The sequence below is a fragment of the Amblyomma mixtum genome, chromosome 10 (genome assembly GCF_055824585.1).
Source record: "Amblyomma mixtum isolate Tamu chromosome 10, ASM5582458v1, whole genome shotgun sequence".
Classification (NCBI taxonomy): Eukaryota; Metazoa; Arthropoda; class Arachnida; order Ixodida; family Ixodidae; genus Amblyomma; species Amblyomma mixtum.
In genome coordinates this window covers 72,710,707-72,717,494 of record NC_143021.1, presented here as the reverse complement: position 1 = coordinate 72,717,494, position 6,788 = coordinate 72,710,707, and positions in this window count along the sequence as shown.

Here is a 6,788-nt window from a genome sequence, read left to right as displayed (position 1 = left end):
TGGCTTGGTTGCAGGGCAATGTGTTTACACGATGTCTTGATGCAGTGGTCTGGTTGGCCACTCCGAATAGATGCGCTAAGCACGTTTCTTGGTGTGTTGAGCATGTCAAAATGCTCATGGTTTGCACAAATGGAGTGGAGTGTCTGGGAATTTCGCAGCTGATCCACGTACAGGGTCTGTTCTGAAAGTAGTAGGACTGGTTTTTTCCTGGGCGAACGGGCGGACGAGAGGTGGCCTGCGCGTGCAGGATCGTTGAAGGGGGATATTGGGATTGCTGGGGAAAATCGGCAGTCGGCTCTCGGCCGTTGAAGAGAGGAGGTCGCTTGTACTGTGAACGCCTGTCGAAACGTCTCGTCATGCAGAATCGTCGAGCGTTTATCTGATCAGCGATACGCGATCAAATTTTGAGTACATCTTGGTAAAATGGGCAAAGAGACTCACCACATGATTAAGGAGGCCTACGGTGACGCTGCCATGGGTAGACCAGGGGTTTTTTGAGTGGCACAAGCTTTTCCGAGAAGGTAAGGAAAGAGTGGAGGAAGACGACCGCTCCAGACGCCATTCGACCAGCAAGACCAACGAAAATGTCTAGCGAGGGAAACATTTACTTAACAGTGATCGTAGAATGAGTATCAGAATGATTGCTGATGACTTGAGCATTCCTCAAACCCAAGTTTTTGAGATCGTGACAGAAAACTTATCCATGAGGAAAGCGTGCGCGAAGTTGGTGCCGGGAGTGTTGTCAGAGGAGGAAAAGGCCAACCGGTAGGAACTTCTTCATCATGTGAATGAGGACCCCGATTTTTTGCCCAGCACAAGGCGGCAACGCTGCCTCAGCCCCCCTACAGCCTCGACTTGACCCCGCCAGACTTTTTTCTATTCCCGAGAATAAAATCGACGCTCGAGGGGAAACATCACGGATCGGTAGAAGTGGTTCAACAGGCCGTGACGAGGGAGCTAAACAGCATTCCGGTCCAGGCGTTCCTGGAGGCGTACGAAAACTGTAAAACTCATTGGCAGCAGCGTGTAGGTGCGGAAGGATGCTTTCTTGAAAAATTGTAATCGTTTGTACTATTCTCTTCAATAAATTTTGTTTAAAAAAATGAGTCCTACTACTTTCAGAACAGACCATGTATATCCCTGAAAATGACCATTCGCAGAATGTCATTCATGTTCCTCTCTTGATCAGTAGCAAGCAGAAAAGCTGGTAGTGGCCATAAAACTACTTAGTGCAGCGAGACTCTGGTGCAATCTGGCTGGTTGTCACTGTCTTTTTCTTTTCTAACACGTGTGGTGAGCCCCTCGGGTAAACCAGTGTTCTGTGTAAAAATGGTGAGCATCCACATGACAGCCATAGCCGCACTATGGCTGTCAGGTGGATGGATGCCTACCATTTAGATTCTATGAAAGAAGTGTGCATAGTGCAGTGTTACAAGAGCAGATGTGTTTTAATGCAGGAGCATGGCACCAACAAAGGAGTTTGCGTGTAGTATAGCACAACACTGAGTTCCTTCAAATGCTTGCATTGGTTGCTTGTGTAGCACATTGTCTGATTTCATTCAGTTTGCTGCGCAGTGATTTTTATTCATGTTGGTTGTTCGTAGCATGAATGTGCAACGCCAATGGACTGGGAGCAAGGGAGAAAGCAAACGCGAAAATGCCATGTTTTATCTTTGATTTCAAACATTCCTTCATTGCATTTTTGCATTTTAACTTGGGATTTTTACATTGTTCTAGTTGCAATATGTGTTTTTGTAGTAGCTTAAAGTGTGAGTTGTGCTTGTAGTTGTGAAATGAAAACGTAAGGAGAGGTGTAGCCCACTGAACGCACATGAAACGCACACAGTCAATCAACCTGTTGAACAGGTTCCCCGTGGAAAGTGAGAGCAGGGTTTTTTTTAATAAATATGGCTTGTCAGTTTGCATCACACCATGGTGCCTTCCGCTTCTGTTTGTCTGAAATTGGCTCAGATGTCTCGTAATGGCCATGCCAGATTCAGGGATAGCACTGGGCCCCAGCCTTGGGTATGTTTTTGTCTGGGAAGGTTTTGTAAGTATTCTAGTTTTTTAATTTATTGTCACATGTCACAGGCCCTACTGCGGCCAGTAGGTGCTGCCACCGGTGTGGCTTGTGCGACCCAGGTCGCTCCTCCTGAGCAGCCTCAAGTTTTTGGAGGGAGGCTTCGGACAGATGAACATCAGTGAAATCTGGGATTGGAGGTTAGTGCTCGCGCACTGCAACTGCATAAAGGTAGCAAATAAGCCGAAAGTAATTGATGCCATGCAACAATAACCATGACAGAAACTGGTCAGTGAAATGCTACGTTTTGTATACGTTCCAGATTCTCCATTGAGTGCTTCTGATATGGGGCCCAAACTATATCTCTTTATTCCAAGGAGAAACGAAAGTTTTATAGGCATTTAATCCAACTCGAGGGCCTTAGCCATTTTCTGGAGAGTAATAATTTTCCTTTAGATTTGTCACAGATGGCATTTATTTGTAATAAGGGAGTAATTACTCATTGACGTCCAGCCGAGCACAGCCATATGGCTACAAACATTTGACGAACCATGACATTTATTTGAGGCGGGAGCTATCTTCAAGTATAACTGCCAGAGTAAGAATGACACCCAGGCAGCTGCGAGTTTTGTGAACTAAGTCATTGCATGTATTGCGCGTGGTCTATGAATTAGCACTGAACTGCTGCCAGCAGGGCTTGGCTGCTCAGGCTAACAGTCCTAATGTTGCAAACAGCTGTCTTCTTCTGTTCAGGAAAGAACAGTCATCATTTCATTAGGACTGCAGTCATTTCTTCTCTAACCTACACGCGCTCATCGCCATCTTGCTGCAGTCTGGCTGGGGTAAGCCTGCCAAGAACTTGGCGCGCACTTCTGTGAAATGAGTATGGAAGCGCAGCAGGTGCATGCGACATTGGAAAGGTCAATAGAAAGTGCTGCACATCTTGAACGGGTGTGGTACACGCAGCCAAACTGAACCAACCTTTGGTTCAGTTACATTAAGTTAGGTTAGGTTCTTAAGTGCAATGTTGACTGTTATATTATGTAAATACTAGTGGAGGTACTGGTGATTGTTGCTGTGTTCAGTTCCATGCCACACATTTTACTATGAAGAGGGTAAGTCTGAGGCGAGGACTGGCTAAACTCTAGATGAGAGTGATACTCTCTAGTGCTTTAGTTCGCTGTGCAATCTCCAGCAAATGGACACATTTGAGTTGACAAATAATGCATATCCAGCAACACTTGTTGTTGGGCTAGTTGGTAATACATACTTCTGAAGGAACCAGCGCTCAAAACACAACGGACAAGAAAAAGGCGGTACACGACGGACAGGAGCGCTGAACTTACAACTTTATTTCGGAAGTGAAGATGCAACGTATATATACAGCCATGTCAGGGGGGGCGTGCCACACAAGGAAAGCAAGAACAAGTGGACTCTACAAGGTCATTAAGAGACAAGCGGCACAAGCAAACCAAAGATCTTAACTAATATAACATGTGAAGGTGAGGAGTTTTAATGGAGGCAAGAAAAACAACAGGGAAAAAAACAAGGGAAAAAACGCCAGACCTCGTGAAGATGAAAATTGATACTGATAACAAAACCGATAAAAACAAAACCAATAAAAGCAATAAAGTTAACAGGGCAATGGAAATGAAAAAGATAAGATGCCAACAAGTAACACGGCAAAAATACTAACAGCTAAAATTAAGAAAACACCGCGGAAAAACTAACAGCTAAAAGGTAAAACCCACGGAAACATAAGGTTAAGTCTTGTGTATCAAATAGCGGAATAAAGTTGGCGGGAAAAAAGACGGTAGCATAAGGTGGGAAGTTAAAATGTTAGTGCCTCGACTGTGTGTGGGATGGCATACTTTGCTGGAAAATGATAATCAGGCAGGTATTCGGAGTGCCGTGTTGAAACTGCCTCATGCATGGCCTTGGAGCCGACAAAAATGAGGGTGATGGCTGGTGCACACAACAGACAGGTCCCCTCTCATAGGTGGCTGAATGAGGTGGTAGGTAGGTAGGAAAGACTTTTATTGCTCTAGAAAGACGTGCTAGTAGCAGACGAGAAAGAAGAGGTTCATCTTCCTTCTTCTCACAGGGTCGGTGCCCCTATACCACGGCTCCGCTGGGCTTCGCTGCTCGTTGGACGTGCTGGATCAGACCTTGTTAGCAACCCAGATCGCCGCTGGAGAGCCGGCTCTCCCACTGTTCTGCACTCGGTTCTTTACGAAAGTTGTCGTTCTTACTGCATTCCCACGTGATGTGGTACAACGATGGTTTGCTGCCACACCACGGGCAATTAAGTGTCCCGATATTGCGTCGGGTAAATCTTGCTAAGGATATGCAGGTTTGGGAATGTTCCTGTCTGCAATCTTCGCCAATACACTGCCTCTAGTTGATTTAGATCAGGATGAGGCGGCGGATAGTGGATCCGTACCCCCTTATAGTAGTTGAGAATGGCCGACTCGGTCGGGTAGATCGTCCGATTGGGAGGAAGCTCGGCTCGTATAGACCTCCTTCACCCCGCGACGTCACGGAGATGCGGTGGCGCTGATGTCAGTAGTGGCTTTCGCGTGGTAGACAGGTTCCGCCTGCCCGTGCCTACCGCAGCTGCCGCAGCTACCGGCGGCTGCATCGTGGTTGCGCACTGCAGAAGCAGCATGTACTGACCAGCTGCGTTGCTGTTGGATCCACGTAGTATCATAACACGGAAAATTAGATTAGCCTTAATAGGTTCCTCGCATACCGAATTAGGAAATGGGCCGCGGTAGTAAAAGCGCGAAGCCTGGGTGTTGTTGGGTTTTGGCATCCCACCGCTGCCACCACTGTTGGGACTGGGTGTCCGAGCCAGGAAACGGTCGAGGCGACGGTGAGTCAAATGACTTTTATGTACAGTATGTACAAGGGCTTTTACATGATACAAGGGCCAAGAGCACCACGGGCGAGCACAAAGAAGAAGGGCGGCCCCGGCGGCGAGCGTAGATCCGGCGTGATGGCTCTTCTGCTGCCCGTCTGCTGCTCGGGTTCAGCGCGGCTCCGTTTTTATAGCCGCTGGTAACGGTTACGGCAGCCAGCCGTTCAAATCCTCCAATCACTGGCCACCGTTCAAATTAGACCAATGGTCGAGAACCGGCGAGCGTCGGAGGAGTTCGCACCGACGGAGAGGAGGAAGGGTCCGTGTCGGCGCCGCGGCGGCGGGATGAGTCACGCTGCATGTCGCGACTTGTCCGAGAAAGTCTGGGCCTGCTTTGAGCGCCGGCGGGCGCGCAGCGCTGGTTTAGACAGGCCCGCCAGCGAAATGTGGGCTCCGGCACTACAGTGTCGACCGGCGCTGCCAGTCAATTGACACACTTCACAGCAGGGAGATTGCCGCGCTCATTCACTAGCTGGACAGCATGGTACGCTTAAAATTGTGCAAGAAAAAAAAAGCATGTATGTAGCTGCGCACATATTTATCACCCTGAGCTGATGTGCACGGGCGCCGGCAGGGTCACTCTCCACCAAGGAGTGCATTATTTTGTTGATAGCACAGCATGTTTTAACTTGTGTAGAAGTTATATGAACGTATAATGGCGCGTTTCAGGGCATTTAATACATACTTCAAACTTTTTTAACATGACCGACATATTTAATTCTAGTAGAAAGAAGTCTGGTAAGTTGAGACAATCTTGCGCGGTCACGTTGGCATGCTTCGAACAGCGTACTTTGAGTGTGACAAAAGCCATATGCTTTTCATTGCATCACGCGCATGTGTCATAAGCGGCTTCATGAAGTAGTACATAACCGCGAAGACTGTTTGGAAAGAAGCAACCGCAGGCGGGCTACCAACAGAGGCACGTAGCGAGATTGACAGGAGATGAGGCAATAAAAAGTGTTTTCTTTATTGATGCGTGAGATATGTAACAAATTTGGTGCAAATATGAAATTGCTCTGCTAATTTCAGTAATGCGTTTTATTTTCAGCTATACCTGTTGCATTTCGAGTCTTGAATAATTAAGCAGAAAGTGCGGAAATTTTTTATTCCAGCATGTTGCCAAAGCCCTATTCTCTAGCTATGACGGTATTACTTCTTTTTTTTTTAGATTCTCAGTACTTATGCATGCATAGACACATGAAAACTTCTCTTATAAAAATAACTAACATACTACTGCTCCTGTCGGAAAAAAATCTAGAGATTTATTGCACTCCTCAACGTCTCTGGAATCGTTCGCGACAAATTTCTCCATATCGTTACAAATTTACGAAGGGGTGAGTGATGCCAATCGCATAAAATGTGGTAGATCACAACACAAACCTTTAAGTGTAAACGAGCTCGTTTATGGCCTCTTCGCTTTCGCTTTGGTCAAAGAAATGCGGCACTGAAATCAATGAAACCTCTGATCCCTGGTCTTCGTAGTGATAAGGTGATACTACCATTGTGGTGCTCCGTCGTCGGAAACCCGCAGAATTTGCGATGTGCCAGGACCATCAGAAAATCCATTACCTCACAATTTTTGACGACCACAGATCTAAAAACCGTAATGTTATGAATTTCTACTGAATATTTTGCTATAATTTTTCATAACCAAACAGAAGACCCGGGGCTGGGAAAGAATATAATTTCAGGAATCCAAAGGTTTCACCAAATTGACAGTTTAAGAAGGGGAGAAGTCGCCCTGGCTGGTGCCTGATCTGACGGCTAAAAACAGACGGTGAGCGCACGTCGGCTCTGCCGAAAAAACGCCAGTACTTCCCTCACCACTGTCCCGAGGTAAAATCATTC